This window comes from Lepeophtheirus salmonis, chromosome 8 (genome assembly GCF_016086655.4).
Source record: "Lepeophtheirus salmonis chromosome 8, UVic_Lsal_1.4, whole genome shotgun sequence".
NCBI classification, from domain to species: Eukaryota; Metazoa; Arthropoda; class Copepoda; order Siphonostomatoida; family Caligidae; genus Lepeophtheirus; species Lepeophtheirus salmonis.
The window spans coordinates 10,715,728-10,741,015 of NC_052138.2; positions in this window are offsets into that span (position 1 = coordinate 10,715,728).

The window sequence follows — 25,288 nt, forward strand, 5'->3', positions numbered from 1 at the left end:
ATATAACATCTAATTCAAATAAATGAGCTTAAAAACGGACTCCCCAAAATCTGAGTCGAATCGAATAAATCAATGCCTTAAGTTGATAATTGTCTAAGTCGTCACAACCCTATTTAAAATTGATAATAATTAAATAGAAACTTTTCTTTGTTCATATATAATTGTTAAAAATGGCATCATTAGGTACAAGTAAAATCAAGCCTTGTATTGCATTGGTATACCGAGAGGTCCATTGAAATCTGAAGACTTACTAATCCAATAATTAATGAAGTTTGAGAGATTGAAATTAATTTATATTTCTATATATCAAAGCATAAATATTGAGAAACAAAAAACTATGAAAAACAAAAACAAAAAAAAAACTGATCTCTCAATGCTTACGTACAAGTCAAGAAAATGACACTTGAATATGACTAACTAATTTCTATTAGCTCGCTCCAAGCAGTTGGGCGTCCACAAGACCACCATCTACGCCATTAGCAAGTCAGAAATATCGGAGAGGAAGAAGAGCTCCGTCAAAAAGCAGTTAAAAAAACTGCCCCAGTCAATGTCCATGAGGACCCATGCAAGAGATCTTGTGGTTTTACTCGAGACTGTCTACAGAGCTTTAAAAAAAGTGGATGGAAAGAACATTTTGAGGGTGGAGGGACCACTTTTGACACCAAGAATGAAAGAAACCCGTCTCTTCCGTTGCTAAACTCTCTCAAATGAGTCTTTTGAACTCTTTTTTGATACTTTTGGACCTCTACAACCCTGATACAAACTCCCTCGACTACAACTTTTTTCGTGCATTTTGAGAAAAGGGTCAGCTGTGTCCTTCATCAAAAATCAAGCCCTTCAAAGCCATTGCCAGCCAGTACTGGGACACCTTCGAAGAAGTCTACATCTGCAGCTTGTGCCAGACCTTCCACGCCCTGGAAACCATCATTGCTACTAAGGACGGCTACATTAATTATTATGAGAGCTTAGACATACATCCATTTATAGTATTCATGTTATTGTTAATTAATAAATTATATCTTGTTAAAGTTTAAAATTCAAATTATTGAGATTTTAATGTACTACTAGGTATATATGTACAAAATTTTTCATAAATAAATTGTAAACGCTTCTCTGCATTACCACCAGGACTCTGAAATTAATAATACTAAAAAAATGAATAAAGAAAATGAATGACGTACTGATTAAATTTAATTGAACAATTTAATTATAATTAAAAGTCAGATAGAAACAATCAACTTGATTTTTTTCATCCATCACTCAGTTATGACACTACCACCTCAGTTCTGTGTTTGTATATATATATATAGGTATATACAATACTCATGATTTAATTTCCACTCTATTTTTGAGTGAACTAGATGATGATTAGTGTGCCACTTGCCAGAACATGGTAGCGTATTATCATCATTATCATACTCGTAAATAGAACATTGAACACACCACGAGAAAAATAAAATCTAGGATGTATTTAATTCATCATCATCAAATTTTGATATAATAAAAATCATGAGATGAAGTTTGATGTAAGAACTAGAATTGAATCTCAAGGTAAACATATACTCATGTGATTTATCTTTTAACAATCATATATTAGAAACAATGATCCCATACTGCTACCACTAATTTTTTTCTGTAGGCAGGCTAACCAATGAAGAAATGGGATTTCTGGGTGGCCTTTGTCGTACCTGTATCCTGAGATATTTTGTATCCTTCAACCTCAGAAGCTCAGAGGATGTTGATTCAAAATACAACAAGGCCAGAATTATATTTGGATCCGCAGGTTGTAATATGAGTGTGTCTTCCAAAGTAAGAATATAGAACGAATTTCTTTGTGCCTAACGCAAAAGGCTTAGAAATAAGGAACAAGTATGTAAAGGAGATCCACCATATGAGGGATATTTATTGTCGCAGCTGCAATGTATACAGTGTTTAACATCCAGATCCCTAACATCCTTGGTAATGAATTTGATAGCGCAGTCAAACTTGTGTGCTACTGGCCTAAGGGATCAATCCAGTTTCTAAGAAGTCTGAAGCACATTGTCAAATCTTCAAGGCAAACCCTGTTCATCTCCTAAAATAATTGAAATTTTTGTTTATTTTTTGTTGCAGGTCTTGCCTAGGAGGTCTAATTTTAAGATAAAATACTAATTTATGTTTTAATAAAGCAATTTCTTATATATAATGTTGAATGCTTTGTTTCTATTTTTACATGTACACTACCGGCATGTGCAGGTAAATTGGGAGATTTTTTTAAAGGTCTATAACATAGAAAATTTTAATTTTGCAGGATTTTTTAAAGCATGAAATGTGAGATTGTAAAGTAGTTTAAGCCAAAAAGTTTCGTTCAAATAGGTAAACAAACAAACAGGGAGCAAGAGAAAAGGTCGACCGTTGTCGAAATAATTCCCGCAGACACAAACCTCCTGCGATCTCCTAGGCGCTATCGTACCCCAGGTCGACGGTCTACAGGATTTATGACAAGTGGAAGCTAACTGGCCTATCCGAACGGAAGTCCCAAAAGGCAAGAAGCAACAAGAAGAGGAATCCCACGTTTCTAGCATACCTCAAACAATCGATTGAGGCGAACCCGCAAAAAAACAGTTGAGTCAACCTAAAAGAAGGGGCATTTGCTATACATTTTGTTTTTGGCGAAATTTCTTGTAGACAGAGACAGTTGCAGCAGTTAAAAAATATCAAATTTGAATTAAAAATAAGGAAATTAGACTAAAGAATATTTTAGATGAATAAATAACTAGAATTTCCATGGTATTTAGTATATATTCGTAATTTTCAAAAATTTTGACTGATATCCCATTTTCCCTGACTGACATCTTATTCTTTCCAACTCTAATATGGGATGATTTAAAAAAATAAACATACATGCCTTTGCATGTTTGCCAACGTTTAATTTTAATTTCTTGATAAATTTTTGTGAAAAAGTTCATCCCCTTTTTGGGACCCGTTTATTAAAATGTGTCAATATTAAATTTAATGATTTTTTTAAAATAATATTTTCTATACGGTTTTGAAATTCCCATATATATTAGCAACAGTATTTTTGTCCAAATTATGTATGGCCTACAATAGTACCTTAAAATATTGAATATAATTCAGAATTAATTATATTGTTTGAGAATTGATATTATAATGAGTATTTCCTACTTTTTATTCTAATAACTTTGCCACAGACACAACAAAATGAATCTGCTTTATTTTTACACATTCCAGATGCAATGCTTCACTAATATATAATTATTCTAAGGGGGTTTGTTTTTATTAATTATTTCGAATATGAATCATCTATAAACTAGTTTTAATGCTATTACATCTATATTATTAATTAACTATTTTTAGTTATAAACTTATAAGCAATTCCATTTCACCACCCCTGGAATATTTTTGTAATCTATATTCAACGTAACGTTAACAGCTTATTTTAATATATTTCTTTATAAATATCAAAAACTAAATTGACCAAAAATCAATCAAAATCGACCTTTCTGAAAGGCAATTTTTTTTAAATTGAAATAAATATTCTATTACTTCAGATATGATATAAAGCACTTGAAGAAAAAATAAAAGAAATATTACCTTCTAAGTAAGATCCTTCATTTTACTTCATTATTTGGTGGTTATATACATTTTTTATTGGATTTAATCAAAATAAAGTAATAAAATAGTTCATTTTTTAAATGCTGAAATGTTTGTATCAATTTGTCATTTAGTTTAATTTTCATATATACAGTTCTTTCACGTCGAAATATGCCACTGAATCTTAGTCTAAAACCTTGCCTTAAAAAAAGGCTTTAAAGGTCAAATATGTAGAAGTTAAAAGTTTTAACTCTCATTGTCGTGTTCTATGGATTAAATGACAATATCAATCTTGGGTTTTAGGCTGTGGTCACTCCAAGACCTTCATTTTGTTGCACAGTGATATCTGCATTGTAAATCTAATTAAAAAAAATATTTATACATAAATTTCCTTTATATAAAATTTTTTATTTATTATTATTTCGAAAGGCCTCCCTAATTTGTTTTCATTTTGTTTTTAAATAATTCCATAAAACATCAAAAATGTCCAACATACATCACATTCAACGCCCCACTCAGTGGTATCCACCTTGAAAATGGAAAAAAAAATCATATTTTTAGGCCCTGGAACAAATTTGAATTCCACAAATCATCGATCAAAACAAATCAATAATTAACAATAAAAAATGCATTGAAATTGTTTTGGAATACCTTTGTGACCTTTCATATCATATTATTAAGTTGTACATATTTCTCAACTATTTGAACCAAGCTTTTATGAACATTCAATATTGTACTATCTACATGACCTTGGGAATATGAAGAAATATTGGCAATTCCTTATGCTCCAATACTATATAAATTAACTCATCAAATGGACATTGAAACCCTCATCTAAAAAAAAAATGGTCTTCAAAATTTTATCAAATAAAAATAAAACTACGAGTATTAAATATGAACATGTAAGACTCAACATAAATGAAATAAATGTATACCACATTAACCATAAAACTTATTTAGGGTTTTACCACCTATAGGTTTAATGGATCTCTTCAAACTCATTTTTTGAAAGAATGAACCGAAATGGTACTTATTTTCAGTGATACATAATGATCATGAATTTATTGAAGCTAATATTAGCTATAATTTTAAAGTGATATACACAATATAAAAAATCTTCAAAATCTAAAGTTACTGGTGTTAATATTTTTGAAAAGAACAGATCATTAATGGAAGAATATAGAAAAGTTATATGTTTTTATTTTCAAAAAAAGAATATCCGCATTATTGATATATCCAAATATTTAAAAATGCAGATTAAAGTGACAAAACGCGCCGGTTAGCTTGATGGAATTTCCTTGGCTACGAGAAACCTTCCTTTCTGTAAGACGTTATTTTATCATTTTTCCACGGACGCAGATTTCACCTTGTTAATTCAATTGGTAGGACAAATTCATGGTGCTAGCGTAGTTAGTTATAGATAGTGATGGGTAAAACGCAGAGAAAAAAATATATATTAGAAAAGGAAGAACCATTCGAGAGAGTAATCTTTTTTTTTTTCATTCTTTAATATATCGTCGTGGTGTTAACATCTCACTCTGAATGATGAACTCCAAACAACTTTCCGTATATTTTTTTTTCTGAATACATAATTAAATAATAATATATTTGTTTAAATATAATTTCACAATTTTTTCCCTTCAGTAATACCACTTTAAATGTTGAAGATTCTTTTCTTAATAGCAGTAATAGATGTTCTCACTCCAAAATCTTATGACAGACAGCTGATGTTAACAAGGATCCTATAAGAGTAAAAGTATAAATCTCACTCCTGCCTTCTCTTTGCACTCTGCAAAATGACCTTCGCTAGTTATAGAGCAATTATTAATTAGACAAAAGAGTATTACAACGGTATATTAACAGCATATACTACTAGAAATGATATGATTAACAGTAACACTATATAGTCCTGCCTGTCACTGTTGAAAAGCGTGGTGGAAGTTAACATCAGTTGGAAAACAGTTATGATATAACCTTGTATTTTTATTAACCTTCCATTGGACTAAGAAAATTTTATTACCTTTATAAAAATTTAAAGAACTCAGAAATATATCTCAGCAGTTTTAGGATTATATTCTGGTGGTTCCTCCTTGAAAATGACATTAACCCTAATTTCATATAATTCTTCTCAAGCAAGGAAGAGTCAATTCCTGGACAGTAAAATCAAGAAACTTTTTAAAGTCTTAGTTTTTTACGGTCAAATTTCAGAAAACAATCCATATACAAAAAAAAATTGAAACTATCGGAATTAAATTGTATAAAAGAAATTATAAATGTACAGTTGATTGTAAAATAGCAAATATTTTGATAACCTATGATGTAAATATAAATAGATTGAGATAAAGCAGGAACTCTTAAGAATTGTAAAGAAAATATAAATGTTGTCAAACCAAAAAAAAAAAGTTTTAAAATCTCAAATCAAACTTCCAATGGATTGATGCTACCTTAGAATCCATAATCGTAACGAAAACAAGTCTTAATGTATTTACATCCACCAACTCTTGTCCTCCAATGGCATCGTGTTTTTTTTCTGTGTGGAGAAGTTGGTATTAGTGGAATGAAGCCAGCGTATATATAGCGTCATCTCAATACAAAATATGTATCTCATGTTGGTAGGGAACTTGAATTTTAAAATAAAAATATGTAAGCCTACACAACATCAGCCAAAGCTTTGGAGGCCTCTTATTCGATGTATTTGCTAATAACTAAAGCAAAGAAATCGTTTAGTATAGGTGAAGAATGTTTCAACTAAAAATACTTTGTGCTAGGCAGGAGTACTTAGCTGTAGAATCCCTATATAGAGGGTAAAATATTGAGCAAATCGATTTTTATTATTATGGAAAACTTAAATTATTACCAACACAAATTAAGGCCATTAGCCTTGATACTGACCCACGTAGAGTTAAATAAAAGAACCAGTGAACCCTGGATACCAAGATTTGGCCACTAATTGTGTTCTTAAGTATTTATATGTACTTGATTTCAACAACAATTTTCAATAACGCTATTAATGTATCGACCAATTATAGAATATTCCAATTCTGAATTATGTTCACTATATGTTCTGTGTATTCTTCATCCTATTTTTTGGTAGCAACTTGTATAATTTGCTTATAAAGATCACCAATAATACAAAATGTCAGCTTGTACACCACACATATTTATTTATATGATGTAAGGAATTTGAAATTTTCCTTCGTTAGGGACGATTATTTTCAGTCGATTGAAATGCAGCTCTTCCTGATTTTCGATGTTTTCGAAATTTAAATGGTATATGTATGCTCTAAATGTAATTCTTATTTAGTCACTCAGAGGAAATAATCTGTAGAACGTTTTCACGTGACGTCAGTACTGTTGATGTCAGCCAGTTTTGGGGCCCTAAACAATCTAGCAATTGAAATCCCTCTTTTTAATTAATATATAGAAAAATAGTGAACTATTGGATGTCAAAGTGGGACCAAAAAATGAAATAACTTAGGCCTTACTTATAAATTTTATCCTTCAATTTCTTATTTTATTATGTATTCGGCCCTAAAATGTAAAAAATATATTTTTACAACTTTGTAAATCAAATATTTCTATATTTTAGATGATAATTGACTTTTTCCATTCAAAAAATAAGATATTTTTATAAAATTATTCTAATTTTCTTGTCCTTAATCGATCAAAATAATAAATAAATATATTGTACAAATCTAGCCATTTTATTTTATTCAAGGAATTCTCTTAAACATTGACATCCAGTAGTATCCAATGCATAAGTAATGTTTTTTTTTAAATTTTTAAAGGCATTTGATGAAGTTTCACCAAGATTTATTAGAAATTTGTGGATTTTATGTTGTAAAAATATCAATTTTGAGAGCTCTAAATGGTGTCTCCTTGAATTATAATGCAATTTATGACGTCAGTGAAAACACTCTATTGAGAAGTTACGTTTGTGACGTAACGGGCATACCTTTATAATATATATTTTTTTGCTACTATGTATATGGTAATTGTCATAAAGTTAATGGGGGTGGGAATATGGGTACTCCTATATCGCAGCTAATGTTGTAATTGAGACTATGGTAAATCATAGGCAAATATAAACTACTTTTACTGATTGGCTTCTTTTTTCTTTTTGGGTATTTTGTCTCACCTTCTTAAGTGCTACCCAAAAATAGTGCCCATCCATTAATTAACCTCCCTTCCTTCATTTTGAGTTTTACCTTGAAAGTAAAACTAAAAATGATGTATTTAGACAGTAGACATTTACGTTCGTACCTAGGTATTTATGTTCGTAGTAGTCTGTTGTTTTGAAGGGGAAAAAAACCAAACCACGACTTATAAATTAAAACATCACTTCAACCGTTAACATCATTAATTTGACTTTTTAATTAGAATATAATTTATGACTGGAAGTCATACAAAAAATATGTATGTACATATATAAAAATTAACTCGTAAGATGGAGAATAATTTTTCATGGTAGGGGTGGTTGTAAAAATAAGAAAAAAATTAGAAAATATCTTATCTTAATGGAACGAACAAATGATGGGTCTTCCTTACTTTCTACGAGTGTACGTTAATAAACTGACTGGATTTGTTTTGTTGCAGAGCAACAAAGAAATAATCATTTAATACTAGTGCAAACACGCTATCTTAAAGATAGCCAATGAAAAATTAATAACATCTTATTTATATTTAGTTTGTACTAAAACGATCCACTATAAGTATATAATTGGTAAATATCTATTGTACAGCCTCCTTGAATAGAGGATTTGATGTAAATATTATCAAACCAGTACCCCCTTTTGACACATTTGAAAATGCAACATATAAAAATACTGATTTTGGTAAATATAATGCAATTTTTTCAAATATTTGACCTTGTGATTTATTGATTGTCATTCCCATTGCTAACTTGCCATGTTCTTTCTTCCACCATAACGAAGATACAAACTAACTCGCGAATCCTCTTCTTCCTTCATTTAACTAATTCCCTTTAGTAGTTTGTATTTAATATACGATCTCCCTTTTTTCGTTAGTACAATAATTTTTTTTTGTGCATTTTCGAATCAACAGTCCATACCTTAAAATAACATTGAGACACGGGAAACCGACCTTGTTTTATGAAAACAAATCCACTTATTAGCACTTGCCCTCCAGAGCCCAGGAATCTAGTCTGATCGGAATGCAACATAGCCCTTTTTCTGAGCAATCTTTATTTTATTTATAAAGTCTGTATTTGTCACCGTTTTTTGTAGTTGTTTTCGTTGTTTTTCCAAGCTGGACGAACGAAAATCAAAGGAACACATAAATTATTTTAATATTATGTAGGATTAGCATGAAAAATGCGGGTTTTTTTTGCCAAATTCTAAATAAAAACAAAAATATAAAACATCAGGAAATTATTTTAAAAATAATTTGTTGTATGTAAGAATAAGATTCTCAGTATATAAAACAATCTTATTTGAATATTTCAACCTTTCTTTTTAAAAAAAAATCTTTGAATTGTATATTAATTGACAAATGACAACAATCTTTCCAATTCCAGTTCTATATATTTTGTGTTTGGGAAATGTTCAGTGTCAAACTAGGTATACTTAATTTGAGTTCAGTTTATCAACTTTATGGTATGAATCCTTCAATACACTAACAAGGGATTGAATAACAAATATAAACAAATACTTTAGCCTTCATAATAAACATCGCTACTCGTACTATATAAATCATGGAAATTATATATTTTGAAAACTTCAATATCGCCGAGAATGATTAGTAACAAATAAGCAAATATAAATATTGAAAAAAATTACAACTTTTAAAGAAAATATTTTAATAAATTATTATTAGATTTATCTTTCATATACTAAGAAATATTTATAATGTACCATTCAATTTGATCGGTAGGACAATCTTTCTTATAAAAAGTTCTTTCGGTTATAACTTTGCTAAATATTAAGTATGATAAAATTCAATATGAATACAGAGAACATATACCCTTGCAAATATAATTTGCAGGCACTGTGACGAAATCCGCACACTTTCTTTATATTATATTTATTAAGTCTTCCAACTTAATTTGCTGAGTAGCGGCATCAGCAAATACAGATAGATTGATTCTGAATTTATAATTTTAAGAGCTCAATGTGCCTATGTTACGATTCTCAGTCGCTCCTATAGAAGGATATATACATTATGTATATGGACTTCTAAGATAATTATTTGGTCAGACGGACTAACTGTCAATCTATAATAAATGTTTACTTAACTTCATCAGTGGAAATTCGTCTGACCAATAAAAGTAACATAAAAAAGAAGAGTGAAGCATGTTTTAAAAATTATATATGAGCTTATCCATTCATAGTACATTCAAACTAGTAAGCTTGATAATTTAAGTTATAGAAAAGAAGAGGGGAATGTTTAGACGACTAATGTATAACACGCATAGTTAGCCAATATTTCAAAAATTTGGAGCGCCTCCATAAGGTTGAACAGAATAATTTGGTAATAGAAATGGGCGATAATCCGTCTAAAAATACAAATATAATCCACACTCAATTTTCAGAAAAATCATTTTAGCTTGCTTTTATGTTGACGGGCCAAATATCTAGTTTCTTAACTTTGCCTACTTCTTCAGCTCTCTCAATTTAAGATAACTTTAAAAATCCCTAATAAGAAAATATATAATAGTAAAGCAAAATGGACTTTTAAAATTGCTCACTACGTTACAAATTTCCATAGAAACAGAATGGATTGTATTTTATGGGGAATGAACAATAAGTTCGAATAGTGAATTTTTTATTTTAACTATACAATCCATTCAATATACAATATTCAATTACACAAAAATTGTTCACGTGTAGTTCAAATACAAGAAGATCTATTTACTTTGTCTTTTTTATTTTGTTTGAATGTACCTATCTATGTACATATATCCATGCAAAGGTAGAATGGGTCTAACTTCAGCATTTTTAGTTATTTTGCTAATAACTGATTTTATAAATTCATTTATTAAAAAATAAAGGAAAATAAATATCAAAACAAAATAAATTACTTTGATTTAAGACCACCATGAAACGAATTCTTCAAAAAGATATTATGTATTTTGATTTGATTTTCTATTTGATTCTTTTATATTCATTCTGTATCGGAGGTAAGTCATCAATAATAAAATAATAATGTAGTGGCTTACAAGTCAAACTACTCTACGCCCAGGCATGTTGTGAACTCTGTTGAATAGGTCCTGTAGATATGATTGAATACAGCTCTTATACAGGGTGCGTAAGAAATCTATGCCACCTCTTTGGTGCACTCTCTCGGGCAAACGTGGGCACTAAAGCAGTGTATATATTTTTTTAGATAGCTTGTTCAATCCTCCACCAGTTGAAAAAAATTGAAATCAATTGACTAATTTGTTGTTCCAAAAAAGAAAAGGCACTCTCTCCTTGGAATCCGTGCCAATAGCAACAACATAACAATTGCTCGAACTCTGGGAATTAATGAAAGGTTCGTAGGGAATTTGAGGCCTCTAAAGGTGATTTTAAAAAAAATCGAAAAAAAAGTCTTAAATGGCTCCAAAACAATTTTGACAACTTCAACTCGTCGGACTTTCGGTCTCCAAACTCACTGAATCTAAATCTGATATATTTTTTTTTTGTATGGGATGCGATCGAATGAGAGACTAACCGAAACCCCTGCAACACCAAAGACAAAGTTATCAGTCAAATCAAGAAGGAATTCTAGGGTTTGGGTAGGGTACCAATTGGCGAAGGCCTGTTTGCCTTTCGGCCTCGTATAGAAACTGTTATTGAAGTTTGGAGGTGATTTTATTAAGTAAAATAGATTAGAATTTGTCAACCTTTCCGATTTTTTTTTATTAATATGATAACTGGTTGGAGATGAAATTGTGTTCGAAAAAAAAAAATCGTTTTCGCGGCACAGATAGCTTGGGCACCCTGTAGGTATATAGGCTATACATAAATCGATATTTAGATCTGTTATTTTATCGTGAAAGAAGCATTTTACTCAGCAATTATATATAATATTAAGACTGGAGAGACGAACAAAGGAAAAACAATTTGTTGTTGTTTAAAAATGATCCAATAAAAAGATAACTTTGTATATCAAAGAGTTCTTTAATTTGACCTATCATGTCTTGAATCTAGTTGAGCAGGGTATTCAACATTTTTACATGTGGGTCAAATGATTATATTGTGTAAGTCATTGGTGTTCTATTCATTCTCTGAACTAGAGTTTACTTATAATTACATAGTTGGATTAGGGGCTCTCCCAATGGGTGTGTGTAGGGGGGTGACACCCCTATAGATTATTTGAGTAGGAAAAATTGGGATGTGAGTCCGATTTTGTTGATAATTTATGCAATGACTGGAAAAGAGGGTTGAAATGTCTACCCTAAAATATGATTGGTAGATAACCCGTCATGATATGAAATATAGACACAGTTTATGGGAAAAGGTCATAATTAGACCTGACCTTTTTCTATAGGAAAATAAAAAAATAAAGCATTATTTTCTTTAAAAAACAACATTCAGAAAATATTTAAAAAGATATTATTAAGGAAAATATGACGCAGCTGGATTCATAAAATTTGCTAAATTCCCTAACATTGTCATACTTTGTAGTACAAGATGCAATTTGGTGAATCATTCTTCTATTCCGCCAGATTACCTCTATTTCTCGTCCTTCAATAGTATGAATCAAACCCCAAAACGTGGAGTAACTCTACTTATCAAGTAGACTCTAAACTCAAAAGTTCAATACCGCTGAGCAGAGGGAAATCTCATTAAAGCACAATGCTATTACCTAGGTGTTAACTTTGAAGTGATTGGTCTATATGGGCAAAACACTGACGACCCATATTTCTAACATTGTAAGCTTCTGCACATCAGAAGGCAATTAGCTTAGTATCAAAACCCCAGTTAAAGGAACTTAGACATAAAAAGCAGTGGACACTTAACTCGAGCATCATAAATCAATTTTACATAGAATAAAAGTTTTGTTAAGAAGAAGAGGATATGTTCTTGTAAAAAGAGAGAGGGAATACCTTAGCAAAATCGAATCTATTTCCAAGAACATTCTTACTGACGAAGAAAAAAAAGCCAAGTTAGACCAGATGTATAGAAAAAACGATCGGAAAAATAGAGTCCAAATGAAAATTAACGCTATTGATGACGAATCTCATTCCAGACTGAAGTGTATGTGGCAAGAGAATAATAGAAATAGAAAAAAACAACCATTAGGTTATTTGATAATAATGGGATGAAATTGGATGACCCGAAATTCATCAATAATTCTACTCTAAACGATACTCATGTTACGATTGCCAGAATGATAATAAATGCCAGGAGATGCCAGACGAAAACAGCTTCCTTTTGTGAGGTCTTGAGGTGTGAACCTAGCGATGATGCTGATATATCAGATATATATGTATAGATCTAATTGAAAAACATTCTACCCACTTTGAGATTAAAAATGCCATTGTCAACAATGCTAAGCTTAATAAATAAATCCACTGGGCCATCTGGCTTTACGTTCAAATTTTACAAAAATACGCTGACCTTTTGATACCTACTCTACTCTCTTTGTACGAAAGAGTATTGTCTCTTTGGTTTTTCTCTGAATTTGCATCGGTAGGATGGATCGTCTTGACACCAAAAGCTCACAAGAATCCTGGATACCCTCAGAACTACCGAACGTTAACTATGCAGAATTCTATATATAAATTTTTCTCCTATGTATTGACTAACAGAATAAATAGCATGATGGACACATATTATTGGAGTTCATATTAAGTCCAATTTTCATAAAAATATATTTTGGGATGAGTTCGAGTCCTTTTCAGAAAATTATGAGCTGTAGTCAAGTCGAGTTTTTTTCGAGTTCAAGTAATACTATGATCCAACACTAAATTTTTACCATCTACGTTCCAATTTTTGGGAGCTGTTACCATTTTTCTGCATCCAAAATTCTAATGATGTTGACTTTTTTTGTCTTGGTCCCAATTATTTGGGTCCAGTCATAGGACCGCTCCTTTTGCCCCATTCCTCAAAAATGTTGATTGCAAATTAAAGCAAAGAAGGGACATCAGATATGTATTAAGAACATTGCACAATTTACTTTGTAAAAAATATTCCTGTTTTCATTGAAATGCATTATATGATTACTTAAATTAAATATTCAAATATCGAATAATAAAAATAAAAAGACACCCTCAATGACTTCACAAAGGATTGATGCCAGCTTATTTTACAGACCCACAGGTTGTACTGAACTGGACTGAGGTCCTAGATATGCACCAACACAACACTAGTATTTACCGAGCATTTGAACTATGTAAGACAAGCATTTTTACTGTCTAATTATAACTGTTTTTGTACCTCACATATATATGTGGTGCGTCAACATAGAAACAATCTTCAACAAAAATCAACAAAGGGACAACATTTCAACATATATATACAACCCAATATTTCTTACCCGTACTTGACCCAAATATAGGCTTTGTTTTCAAATTTGTGTAATGAATTAAGATACTCTGAAATAAAATCCGTCAATTTATCATTATTTATTTGTGACGATAAATTTTTAATAATTTAATCTCCTATATGCGGCGCCTCCAAAGGGTTAATGAAAACAACTTGTAAATAGACGTAAACGATAATTAGATGAAAAATATGAATGTAATCAACACTCAATTTTGAGAAAAATAATTATATATATTTTTTTTTTTTTTTGTGTTGAGGGTCACATTAAAAACGTTTTTGGAGAGTTACCTTCTATATCATTAAGCAAAAATTGTTTTTTCAGCCGACCCCTAATTACTCCGGGCAATACCGGCTACTAATAGTAGTATTTATTATAATAAAATCAAAATAAAATGATAACATCAATTAATACTTGGTAATTGAAATGGTTGGATTTATAATTGAATAAGTTATTATAAGATTGAAGAAATGGCAACTTGTACAGTCTGTTTATACAACTTATACACCATATATTAATTTAGCATAGACAATATGCACAGTGTGAAATGTAATCGTCTATTGAGAACCCTTGATCTAAGTAGAGGTTACAAACATACAACTAGGAACAAAATTATTCGCCCCCCTGAGATTTCTCAGTATCGTGGAAAAGTTTTTGACTTAAAATCCTGGATGAGTTATTATCATTTATTTATCACAATTTAAGTACTATTAATGAAAATAGAAAAATGCAGTGCACAGAATATTCGCCCCCTATTAAGATAATAAGAATAATATTAATTAATAATGAGATGCAAATCCTTTTTGGAAAAGCACAGTGTCAAGTCCCTTTTTGTATAGAAGCACCAAATAGGCACATATATTCACAGAAAGTTTGGAACATTCCTCCTTGGTAAATGTTTCCAATTCATTTAAATTTTTGGTACTCCTAGCAAGGACACACAACTTCCATTTTCTCTACAAGTTTTCAACTGGGTTAAGATCTGCATTTTGTGCAGGCCAGTCCAGGGCCTTAACCCTATTGCCATGGAACCACTTTGTCACAATCTTGGCCATATGTGTTGGATCATTGTCTTGCTAGAATAATCAATGTGAACCAAGCTTATGTTTAACTCACTCTTCTTTAGATTGTTGGCTATAATATCAATGTAATTCTCCTTTTTCATGGTCGGATGTACTCGAAGAAGTTACCAGAGCCATTGGCAGAGAAGCATTCTCATAGCCTACTTTACAGTGGGCAAGGTGTTTTTTGGTTTAAATGCTTCATTCTTTTTGAGCCAAGCAAATGCTACATCACGATGACCAAACAACTCAAGTTTTGTCTCATCTGAGCCAAGAATCGATTTCTAAAAGTCAACATCCTTGTCTATGTGTTCTTTCACAAACTCCAAGCGAGCCTAGACATGTCTGGTTCCCAAAAATGGTGTCTTTCTTGGTCGTCGACCTCTTAATCCATTTTTGTATAAGATGCACTTCAAAGTTGTTCGAATTACTTTGACATTTAAACCTTCCAATTCGTGTAAAATGACTTTAGATGTCTAGCTAGGATTATTGGTGATATCCCTTACTATCTTTCGTTCTAGTTTTGCAGAAATCTTGGAGTTTCGACCACAGCCTTTTCTGTTAACAACATAATGATGAACTTCTTTCTTGGCAATAATGCTTCGGGCAAATATTCTGGCACATTAACTCGTTTTGAAATGCACTGGTACCCCTGTCCAGACTTGTGGCCAAACTTAGTTCCTTTGACTTTCCCATAACACAAGTATCCTAGCCAATAATAGTGATATTATTGGCTAGAGATATCACTCCTTTTATAGGGCAAAGAAAGTTCTAGACGATCATCCAATAACTATCTTCCTCCTAACTGAAGGTTCAAGAACCTTTTAGAGTAATCATAAAGAAGGATTTATTTTTCTTCTTTAATTTTATGTTTAGGTGGGGGGGGGGGGGGGCGACTCATTTTGAACACAATTCTTTGGGAAAAAGTTAAATATTTCTTAATGAGATAAGCAAAAATTAGATATTATGCCCAATTATTAGTTTTATTATAATAAGAACTCTTATAAATTAATTAATAAATAAAGTACTATTATGTACTCAAATATATTCCAAAAAATTACCAAAAACTTAAGGGGGCGAATAATTTCGTTCTTAACTATATTTCTATATCCTTGACGTTTTCTTATTTAACAGAGTAAAATAGTATATATGTGTTTAATTCAGCTATTGGTAAATACAAAGATAAATAAAGTTTAGCGATACTCAGAAAAAACACCTCCAGTGTTTTTTTATAGGCCTTAATAGTTATAGTACATCTATAACCAACTCACAAATGAATCAATTCAGCCATGGACGGATAGTAAGTTGTAAACATTTGATTTCAGTTGATTTGTCAATTTATCTATACGTATTATATATAAAAATATAAAAAATAATTAGCCTCTTCCCTCAATAATAATAAATTAATCAATATCTAATACAAATGAATAAGAAATAATATGGATGCCATTATTTACTTGTTAAAGTTAAAGCTCTTTGTTACATAAAATGATACCTATCTATTGTATTGTATAGTGTCTACTTATAATTAATTTTCCATGTTGGATAAAAAACAAAACAATTATTGATTAATCTATTCCAAGTAGAAACTTTGCTATTTCTTCATACCAAAAAAATAAAAATATGATGATACGATATACATATATTCTATAATAAACTTCCACTAAAAAATATAATTGGCCATTATTATTATTAACATAGTACCTATCTACCTTATAAAGTACATGCATATATTGTATTAACTGTCTGGTCTGATTTAAATAAATAATTATAAGTATTTATTGTTATATTATTAGGTAAATAGATAAATACAGCTAATGAGAAGTTGAAAATTATTTAAAATATGCCTATTTATATACTATTATGAATAACATCTGTTCCAATTTAAATATTTATAAATAAATATATATATTGTCATGAAAAATGAGTTAAAAAAGTAAATAGGGATTTAGCTTGGCATTAACATATTACTTTAATTCAAAAATAGGCAGATGTTAGAAGGCACCATAGATTCTCTGCATGTATTTACTTATGAAATTGTCAAAATTCCAAATCGTTCTAATAACTAGAAGCCATTTATCTTGTATTGGTCGGTCATTCATTAAATAAAATTTTGTATGTCAAATAAACTATTATTTGGAAACTCAAAAAAGACATTTATTACCTGTAACGTAATTCATCTCTGTGTTTTTTTATATGATGAATTTGAGGAAACTTGTCTTGAGACCTTCGCGTAAACTACTCATCTGATGGATCCTTAAAATGCATCATTTGACAGCTTTTGAATTATGGAACTAAATACCCTCAACGACTTTTTTAAAACTCTTTTATAAAAAATATGGTTAACCTTGATCATATTTTTTGACCTTAAATATTTCAAACTTAATATCTTCTGATTTTGTTAAAATTTTGTTAAGAACCAAATAAAATCAATGTCTTACTTTAAAAAAAAAAAATTGAGTCATAGTTCTATAAACTTGGGAGATATGAAAGGTTTAATGTGTTCATCTTTTTTATTATTGTATATTAAAATTTACATCTATGGGTTTTTAATTGGGTTATGCTTAGAAAATTAAGCAGGTCTTGTGATTTTAGACCAATTTATGTGTAATGTTATTTCTCAGAAATTGTACTGTTAGGCTTTATTGCTCAATATTTCTCAATTGCAAACAAAAACATTGGTCTTCCACTGTTACTGGGGGATCCTTATCTTGAAAAATGAGGTGTTTGAGCTTCAATATTATATATAATATTTAAAATCATCCACATAAGTAAAGTTTTTAGATATAAATTCACGCAGAAAACAATGAATGGTTTCTCCCATAAAATAAAAGTTGTCCAATATATAGTCTATATGGATAGATCTTTTGTTAAAAAATATATTATGAAACGCTACCGGCGGGCTATCACATCTATCATACGTGTGTGTACATGCGAAGCTTTTTTTTTTCCGTTAAGGATAAAACGACCCCATATTTATTTTATTCCTTTGCCATTTAGAAATTTCATTACTATAGATTTCATCATGGAGTGCTATATACTTGATCAGCAATTGCAAGTTATCAAAATAACAGTTCAAATTTTGAGATGAAAATCATTTTCTGTGATGAAGCTCATTTTTCTCAATGGGTTCGATAATAAGCAAAATATACGTTATTGGTCAGGCAGCAATCCACAAGTGTTTCACGAGACATCATTGCATACCGAACAAATTATTGTTTGGTGTGAACTTCATACTGGAGGGATCATTGGCCCATATGTTTTCATTGATGATAATAATCGCCACGTTAATGTAAATGAAATTTCTATCGTATCATGATAATTGATTATTTTTTGGCCGCCATTGCAAGGTATGGACTTGTAAAACATGTGGTTTTAACAAGACAGTGCCACTTGTCACACTGCAAAGGTTACAATCGATTTATTGCAATTCAAATTTGGTGAGCACGTTATTTCAAGAAATGGATCAATTGATTGGTCACCTAAGTAGTGCGATTTAACACCTTTACATTACTTTGTTTGGGGTCATTTGAAGTAATTGTTCAACACCAATAATCAAACGACATTCGAAGAGCTCCGAGAAAATATTGAACGCAAAATTGATGCAATGTATTCAAAAAAGTATTGGAAAATTGGTTTCAGCGATTAGACTTCTGTAAACGTGCTAATGGTGGGCACAAGTGAGAAATCGATATCGTACATAAGTTTATATGTTTATAATTTGTACTGAAAAAATAAATTGGCAAAATCTTTAAATTTTTGTATGTTATTCATAAAAAAGTTGAAGCACTATTAATGAAATACCCTTTATATACGTACATAATTATAGAAAGGGTCTATTGAAAATTAATTTATTTATTTTCCGCCCTCAGCAGTAATCACAGCCTCTACACGTCAGCAGATAGCCTTGTAGAAGTTCACGATGAGCTTCTCAGACAAGTTGCATCATTCCTTCACAATGGCGGCCTTCAGGGAGTCCACGTTCGGGTGAAATGTCTGGTTAGTCTCCCTCTCTAAAGTGCCCTACACAGCAAAGTCAAACGGGTTCAAATCTGGCGAAGATGATGGCCACATGTTCTTGGGTCAAAAATCAGCCATGTTGTCGGCGGAGATCTTCTGGCATTTAGCCGATGTGTGTGAGGGGGCACCATCTTGGGTCCACCCATAGTTGTCCTCTGGGTAGGTGGTCTTGAGTCATGGAAGTATGGTAAACCTCAGCACCTTGCAGTAGACTTCCTGGGCGATTTTCTCCACAGCCTTAAAAAAGAAGGGAGGCATCTTCTTACCATCGGACGTCACGACCCCCAGCACCATTGTTTGGGCCGGATGTTTTGTACGGAACACCCCCCTTGACATCCTCTGGTAATTCCCCAATCCAACGGTCGTTCCCACGATTGTAGACCTGGCCCACAGTGAAAATCTTCTCGGCAGAGAAAATTTTTACTGTGAGTCCATTTGCCTTGATCCACGCAAGAACTTTCTTGCACCTCTCCATTCTCCTTTCCTTCAGAGTGTCCGTCAACTGGCTGCATGGGATCCTTGTGTAAGAGGTAAACCCAAAGTCCTCCTTCACAGCCCTCCTAATTGTCCCCTCGTCCACGTCAAACTCGTTATAGAAACAATTCATAGATTTTGAGGGGTCCTCTTGGATCTTCTTCTTCAGGTCCCCCAGAACCTCAGAATCCCTTTCAAGTTGTGTCCCCCATTTCCTTTTTTCCTTGAGAGGTATTTTCCGTCTTTTTTTATATTGGCCACCTTAAAATGAGCCACCTGGAGCGCTTCACAATGTCCATAATCTCTGCCACCTCAATTTTGGCATCCATAAGGTCTGATATCCTGTGTCTTTTTGCTTCTTGCTCACTCTTGATCAAAGATTTGAGAAATGTTTATTATTGTTTACTTATGCAAAAAGAACAGGAAATTCAGAACATGCAGGAAAAAATCACAAAACCCCTATATTTTAATTAAATAATTAGCATTTATTAATAGTCCACGTTTTGCATCAGAACCCAATACATTCTTCATGTATTGCATTGTTGTTATTGTTGCAGTATATAATACATTTAAAATAGTCATTGAATCGATTTCTCTATCTTTGGGATCGATTTTTATACCTTGTATTGAAAATTTATACAAAACATACTTTGAATCGACTCTAATTCACGATACAAAGGAACTCTAAGTCCTCTGAGTCCTACATTTGACCGTTGCAGAGTTTTATGTATCATTGTTTCAAATATGTGTATACACAATATACAAATGTATTCGCATACAATATACAGTACCTACATACATAACGCAATAAAAAGTACCAATACATCAAAAGAATGCACAAGCTCTAATTTAAGTTTATCTGAGATACAAGTAAATGTGCTTCCATGAGGTAGGCCCATAAAATAGAGCTTATAGGTAGTAAAAGAAAGGGCTTATACATTTAATATTTTATATATTGACAAATAAGGATTTATTTGTGAGACATTCTATGTATAGTACCGGGTCGTACAAAAGTTTTGAGACTAAAATAAACGAATTAAATAATTATGTTTAATTTTGTAAATATTTTATATCCAAAAGAATAATCTTAAATATTACCCCCGTAGGCAGTAATAATGGCTTCCAGGTGGCAGATGGCAATTTGCTGTTGGTGCTTTTAATGTTGGCCTCTGACATGGCAAGCCACTGTTCATTGACATAATGCTGTAAACTCAACATTTGGGTGTCTGATTCTGCAGAGCTGGGACTTTACTTGCAACTAGACCAGGGGATTCAGATTTGATGATTGGGAAGGCCAAGAATTATTGTTCCTGAGTTCATAATTGTAACCAACCATATCTGACAAATCTTGGCCTTGGTCCGTGGGGCTAAATCCTGTTGAAAGATACATCTATAACCCCCGCAGATCTCCCTGAAGTAAAGAATGACATTGTCCTGCAAAATAACTGCTTTTAGGGGCATTCTAGCGGCAAGCAAGGCTGCAACTTTTTGAATTGGTATTCTTGCAACATTTTTAAATGTTGTATTGTAAATAAATAAGCTATTGTTGATTCAATAATTGTCCGAGTGATATTGAGACAAACTGTATGTATGTTGGTTTGTTAATGCTTCTATATGCATAGGTGCCTTATATATTATATACCTACATACAAAACCTTGCAAATATATGTATAAAGTAGTGTCTATCATACCTAAAAGAAAGAGTTTCAATCTGGTTTGTCTTCTTCTTTTAAAAAGATTATAGATATTTGATGGGTAATAAATTTTTGGACAAACAAACAAAACCCTTGAAAATTCTACCTATAAACCCTATTGCATTATTTTCCATTAAAGTTATTGGTCCTCTCATAGATATTCTGTTAAGTGGTTTTGTGAGTAATTTAAATAAATCAATATATGTCTGCAAAGCAAACTCATTCTTCTACCGGGTGTGAATTCAAGTCTGAAACTCATATTTTATTCAGTATGAAGCCCTTAGGCTTCAATTACTCTCTTAAACTAACATTGAAGTGTCAAGAAGTTCTTAATAATATAGCATAGCTCAAGTTTTGTTTATTCAGCAGTTATTCGTTGCATGCAGACAATCATATTTCATGCATGTTTAGTACAGGCTCTGTCCGGTATCAATATGCATCCATACGCTGGAATCAATTCATTTGATGTCAGGCGAAGATGAAGGTCAAAAGGGACCCGGCCAATAAATGTATTTTTTTCAAACATTCATTGGGGAATTTAGCCAAATAGATATGGTCGTCAAAGTATTTGAGAATTACGGAACTTAAAAAAAAAAGTTCTTTTATTGAAAGAACATATTTATTAAAATAAAAGGAGGGAAATACATTATTTAAATTTTTTATTCGCCCTATAATAATAAAGTTTTCTATTAAATCCATTTATCAGTCAGGTTTGCAATATAAGTTACATAAAAAGTGTATATACGATACAATTAAATAAGTAAATTAACAAAAAAAGTTTCAACTTGTTTATCTCATAAAGTTTTATTTATTTGGTACATCCTCAGTCGTTTGAATTACCAAGTACTAATTGATACAATCATTTAATTTTTTTAAAAGGTGTATATAAATATTGTGGATGATATTATGTACATTGATTTAAAACAATATAAAATGTTAGGAAGAACTGCATTTCTAAAAACATAATTAAACATTGTAGTTTAAAATTGGACTAGCTAAAAAATACCCAGCAATAAAAAAGTATCAAAAAAATTATCTGACAAAAGATAAATTAATATAACAGTGGATTAAAACTCTTCAATTGATAAAATTAACAACCTTTCAAAAAAAAAAAATAATAATGTTATCATGGATCTGTAGAGAAAATGCAGTAGTATATCTTCCAGATGTATGTATAATTATTACCCTCAGACCTTGTGTGGAAATTATTACACGTTTAGCTGTCTTTGCAGTATAGGAGCATTGCCACTTAACAGCTCGACTTTCGATGAAACTTCCCAAAAAATTGTGGCTTTAATTTTCCTAATGTTGTGCTCTGTCATATTCATGTTTAAAGAACTCTTAAATATTTCCACGATAGGCCGTTCCACGAATCAATGCTGAATACTACTAAAAAACTTCCTACAGTCTTTGCAAGAACTATGAGGACATTTGAACGTTATAAGGTACCTTAGAATACTAGTCAATTGTTTTTTTTGAAATATTCTCACCACAATTCTCGTATAAATTGGGAACTTTATACAACATGTAAATACTAGGGTCTCTTATTTCTCGGCAAATTGTCTTTGAGTGAGATCCTGAAAAGTAATAGGTACAGTAAACGTTTTCATTTTCTATTATATATATATATATGTTGTGTGAAAGTTGGGAAATCTGTAAAAGTTAAGACTTGTTTAGGCAAATTGTATGAGTTGCAATTTACTCATCTTAATTCTCTGTTAGTGAACATTTTTGATAACACGGTTAGTGAACTTGGTTAAAAACAAACCTCCAAAAATACAAAGCATATAATTACATGATAAACAGTTGAACAATTACGTCATTTAAATTATGTATTATTTTTTTAAGAAATCCAAGATTGGAGTGTCAACAAGATATAATTTGTTATTCTTATCGTTAAAAATATTTTTTATTTTGGGAATTTGGGGAATTAAATTAGTACCCATCACTTTTTGATGTGGTTGCGTGTATTACATATATAAAATAATTGCTACAATATTTTAATTTTTTAGCTACCGTTGTATACCTCAGTCCTCACATTTAAAAACAAAAATCCAAATCATCAGAAGGAACATTTTTAAGCAAAACATTGAATTAAATTAACTAAACCTAAATCAAGAGTGCCTAAATATGCGAATTAATCAAAAAACTAAGAAAAAAATTACTTATAATCAGCTTTAATATTTTAGAAGTGCACTCAAAAGTATTGACGATATAATGTAGATTGAAAGGAATAACAAGCATTTTTATATAGCTCAAGTTGTATGATGTATAATATCCCAGTTCACTGACGGAGGGTTAAACTGCATTATTCAATTAGAACATTGGTAATTCTAATTCCCAACAATTAATTTAAACAGTCATTTTATTTTGATTTATTAAAATTACATGGGTTTATGTGTAATATAACTTTTGGGCTTTTGAACTTTATAATTTGCCATACAATACCTACATTATAGTAATTTATAATAAAGAGTCAAAAATGACATACATGAGTGTATGAAAAGACGTCACCGGAGGCACTGTGTATAGTGCTCTCTGATTCATAAACTAATAGAGTATAAATAAAAAGGAAGTAGTTTAATATACTAGGAGCACTGTTTAATATGAATTAAATCTCACAGGCATTTAGTTCAACTTATATTAAAAAAAAAAAAAAAACAGGAAGTACTTTGTATAAAATTTAAATAAAATAAATTTTGATAAGATTTTCCAACGAGTTTAAGTACTCCCTGGCTCACCAAATTATATATTATTTTTTTCTCAATCTGTAATCCCAGGGATTTCTTTTGGTGTTATCTTCTATATTATTGAGACCAAAATTTGTATGTTTGTCGACACCTAATAACTCAAAGGAAAACCTATTAGATAATGAACAAAAAAGAAGAAGAAGCACACAGAAGAACCGTTTTTCCTTTTCTAATTTTTAAACGAAGTTTTTCTTTACAAACGTGTCAACTCTAAGTATAAAGTAAAATTTGAATAAAATGGGTGTTAAAAATGAATTAACTACCGCAGCCATTTGTATATCGCATGGAGGGATATTTGTTTTTGTTAGTGAGCGTTCTAGATGCTAAATCACTATTCATGTTTTTTTTATTCTTGAGGAGAGAACACATCATATGAATTAATATAAGTTGTGAGTAGTTACGTATGAGTGTGCTTATGAAAAACTGAGGCTAACTCCAGGGATTTGTTGGGGAGTTATCTTTTATATTATTAAAGTACAATTTGTACGTTCGTCGGTGCCTAATAACTCCGGGCAATGCCTTTTCCTACCGCTAGTATTATAATATAATTAAATGCGTTATTTCTCGGGAACTTATAATATGTGTAAAAAATTGAGGAAATTAAAGGGAAAATAGAAATGATAAACTGGCAACTTCCTCATAACTAGAAGAAATAGCCAAAGACACGTTTTACAAAAGCTATGGAAATTAAAGGTTACCTGTTTTATTCTTTCAAATAATAAGGATTGCAATTGAAAAAGGAGTTTAAAAGGTACTCATAAAGTAATTTATACCCATCAGAGCGACAATTAGCATATTTTGTATATTAAGACCTATCTGATTGCACAAATCAGGACATCGGCTGACTTAATTCATTTTAATATGAAATTCTTTATTAATATACTGGATTTATAAAAAAAAATGTTAGAAAAAAAAAAAAATCTTTGTTTTGATATGAAACTTTATTAACTATCAAAGTGTTTCCTTAAGTTGAAATACAATGGGATTTTGATCACCAACACTGATTTGAATATTCAGTGATTTGGTCTGTTCTGGGTTATGGAACTCTCAACATCAGTATTTTTTCTCATCCCATATGGGTCAATTGTTCTTTTATGAGTACCATAATAAATATGAATTGAATCAGAGCTTAATATATTGTTTTTAACATTTCTAAAATGTCAATATGCACATTTCAGAAGGAGGGGTCGTCCTCACATTTCTTTTA